The sequence below is a fragment of the Cebus imitator genome, unplaced genomic scaffold, assembly GCF_001604975.1.
Source record: "Cebus imitator isolate Cc_AM_T3 unplaced genomic scaffold, Cebus_imitator-1.0 Scaffold38, whole genome shotgun sequence".
Taxonomy (NCBI): Eukaryota; Metazoa; Chordata; class Mammalia; order Primates; family Cebidae; genus Cebus; species Cebus imitator.
In genome coordinates, this window is record NW_016107353.1 from 9,543,784 (window position 1) to 9,547,680 (window position 3,897).

Sequence of the window (3,897 nt, forward strand, 5' to 3'; positions counted from 1 at the left end):
GCTGGAGTGCAGTGGTGTGATCTCATCTCACTGTAACCTCCGCCTCCCAGGTTCAAGTAATTCTCCTGCCTCAGCCTCCTGAGTAGCAGCGATTACAGGCACCTGCCACTACACCTGGTCAAGTTTTGTATTTTTAGTAGAGATGGGGTTTCTCCATGTTGGCTAGTCTCGAACTCTGGATCTAATCTCAAGTGATCCGCCTGCCTCAGCCTCCCAAAGTGCTGGAATTACAGGTGTGATTCTGTAATTCAGTGCACTGCCCCTGGCCTAGACTGGATTGATTTCAAATCATCTCCCAGATCTAACAAACACACGCACACTCCTCCTATTGTATCCCATACCCACATGCTTAAAAATAGCATAGCCTCTCTCCAGGGCTGACCTATCCATAGGCACAGCGGGCACAGTGTGGAAAATATTTCAGGGGCCAAGAAAAATGTTTTAATTTTGATTTCAAACCAGGAAACTACAAAGGACGTAATCATAATAGATAATAATGAATCCAGCTTGGATTATAGTCATCTTTATGGCAGTTATACAAAATATAATTATTTATTTATTACTTTGAGAGGGAGTTTTGCTCTTGTTGCACAGGCTAGAGTGCAGTGGCACAATCTCAGCTCGCTGCAACTGCCTCCCAGGTTCAAGCAATTCTCCTGCCTCAGCCTCCCGAGGACCTGGGGCTACAGGCACGTGCCACCACTCCTGGCTAATTTTTGTATTTTTAGTAAAGACAGGGTTTTACCATGTTGTCAGACTCGTCTCAGACTTCTGACCTCATGATCTGCCCGCCCTGGCCTCCCAAAGTGCTGGGATTACAAGCCTGAACCACCACGCCTGGCGACAATTTAATATTTTCTTATGGAGGAAGGACATAAAAGGCAAATGTGCCAAGGGCTAGCAGAAGTCACAATGCAGCCCTGACTTCCTTAAGTAACAGGTTTCAGGGTCCACAAACTTCCTGGAAAGGGGATTTTTTTTTTTTTTTTTTTTTTTTTCTCCAAGATCTCAGAATCCCTGCTTTGGCCATGTCCTCCCTTGGCCCAGTCCTTTGGAGAACTGAACACAGCTGCCTTTATCCTTTGAGTCAGGATGAAAAAACAAAACAGCCCTCTGGGAAGGAAGCAGAGGCCTGCAGGTAGGAAAGAAGAGTGCTGGTGTGAATTCAACTGGCCCCAGGGCCTGGCAAGGTGGGACCGCACAGCCCAGCTCTGGGCAAAGCAGAACCCCACTCAGATCCTCCTGAACAAATATTGCCTCAGGCCCAGTGTGTTGACTTAAGAAGCCGTGGTTCCTTCATCCTCCCTGGCAGTGCAGATTAATCGGGTGGAGCCACGTCCAGCTGAGAGCTCTCCATGGGGTAAGTGCTGCCTAGAGTTGGTTTTCAAGCTTTGGTCCCTACTGATTTGCCACTATGTCTCTAAACACTTCCCCTCTCAAAAGCCAAGGATTTTGTTTGTTCATTAACCAGCTGCTTCAATTTTCCTCTAAAACTCAACCCCCCAGCCCCAGTTCCCTCTGTTTCTGCCTCACAATGTTTCTTCTTGTAGGGAGAAATTTGTTTTCCTTAAAGTCAGAGCAGATGGTGTTAATTAAAATGCAACTTAAAATTTGCGTCGTCTTTGCTATGGGTTAAAATGTGTCCCAGCAACAAAAGATACGTTGGAGACCTAACCTCTAGTACCTGAGAATGTAATCTTATCTGGAAACAGGGCCATTGCAGATGAATTCAAGTTAAGATGAGGAAATACTGGAGTAGGGTGAGCCCCCTAATCCAGTACAACCAGCGTCCTTATAAAAAGAACAGGCAGACACACAGGGAGAAGGCGACCCCTGAAGACATAGGCAGAGACTGGAGGCAAGCCATGCCTGAGGCCACCAGAAGCTAGGAAAAGGCAAGGAAGTATTTCCCACTAGATTCTTCTAAGGGAGTGTGGTCCTTCCAACACCTTCTAGTCTCCAGAACTCAGAGAATACGTCTCTGTGCTTTAAGTCATCTGCTTTGTGGTACTTTGTTTGGAGAAACCTAGGAAACTAATACAGTCTTCAAAGCAAATAATCTGCACACAGCTGGAGCCTCAAAAATGGATTGATGGACACATAATAATCACATCAAGCTCTTGTACAATATAAAAACTTTACTTCTCAAAGTCCTTTTGTTAGCGACGGCTAATCCATACAGGTCTGCAGCAACCTCAATTCTTGCCTCCTCCGAAGAAAGAATTCCACCAAAGGGCATAAGGCAGAGGGAGAAACTGAGGCAAGTTTTAGAGTAGGAGTGAAACTTTATTTTAAAAGTTTCAGAGCAGGAACAAAAGGAAGTAAAGTACCCTTGGAAGAGGGCCAAGCAGGAGACTTGAGAGATGCAAGTGCATGGTTTGACCTTTTACTTGGGAGTTTATACCTTGGCATACTTCCGGGCACCTTCTCCCCTGATTCTTCCTTTGGGTGGGGCTGTCTGCATGTGTAGTGGCCTGCTAGCCCTTGGGAGGGCCAAATGTGTAGTGTGTTTACTGGAGCTGTACACATGCTCACTTGAGCATTCTTCCCTTACCAGTCAAGTGTTCCCAGAGAAAGCTCATATGCCAGTTAAACTTCGTTCTTTTGGCCTAGCGCAGTGGCTCACGCCTATAATCCCAGCACTTTGGGAGGCTGAGACAGGTGGATCACCTGAAGTCAGGAGTTCAAGACCAGCCTGGCCAACATGGCAAAACCCCATCGCTACTAAAAATACAAAAATTAGCCAGGCATGGTGGTAGGCGCCTATAGTCCCAGCTACTCGGGAGGCTGAGGCAGGAGGATCACTTGAACCTGGGAGGTGGAGGTTGCCGTGAGCCCAGATTATACCACTACACTCCAGCCTGGTGACAGAGACTCCATTTCAAAAAAAAAAACATCCGTTTGCCTCTTAGTGCGCATGCTTGAGCCCACTCACCCAACTCCTGAGATCTTATCGGAAAGCTACTGATCATGAGTTTCAGGTTTTTCTGTCTATTGGGAGAATGTCCTTCACTGGTGCCGGCTGTGACCAATTATCATTTTAGAGAGACAGCTTAACTCCTGCCTGACCATCACCTGATTATCACCTGGCATTCCTGGTGGGGGTGGGGGACTGTGTTCTCCTGCCCTGCTCATGTCTGCTTGGCTACTACTGTAACTCTTTCATCTCCATTATCTCATTTTAGCCTCATGATTACTTGGTGACACAGGGCAGATTTCATTATTCCTTACTGGAAGCAAAATATGAAGCTCAGGATATAAAATCATTTACCCCAATCATACCTTCAGTATTTCTGTGGCTTAGAAGAACACAACTAGTAACAGAATTCCAAATCTAGCTTTGTTCCTGACTAGATGTATATGGTCTTTAATGAGTTACCTAACCCTATAGTACCCAAACTTTGTGATTTCAAGTATAGTCATTACTTATTTTATTTTTGAGATGGAGTCTCCCAGGGTAGAGTACAGTGGCGCCATCTGGGCTCACTGCAACCTGCTCCCTGCAACCTCGGCCTTGCGGGCTCAAGTGATTCTCCTGCCTCAGCCTCCCTAGTAGGTGGGACTACAGGTGCAGGCCAGCATGCCTGGCTAATTTTAAAATTTTTAGTAGAGAGGGGGTTTAGTCATTATTTTTTTTTAAAAAAAAGAGCTTTAGGTTGGGCATGGTGCCTCACACCTGTAATCTCAACAGTTTGGGAGGCTGAGGAGGGTGGATCAACTGAGGTCAGGAGTTCGCCACCAGCCTGGCCAACATGGTGAAACCCTATCTCTACTAAAAATACAAAAATTAGCTGGGTGTGGTGGTGGGCGCCTGTAATCCCATCTACTCAGGAGGCTGAGGCAAGAGAATTGCTTAAACCAGGGAGGTGGAGGTTGCAGTGAGCCAAGATCATACCA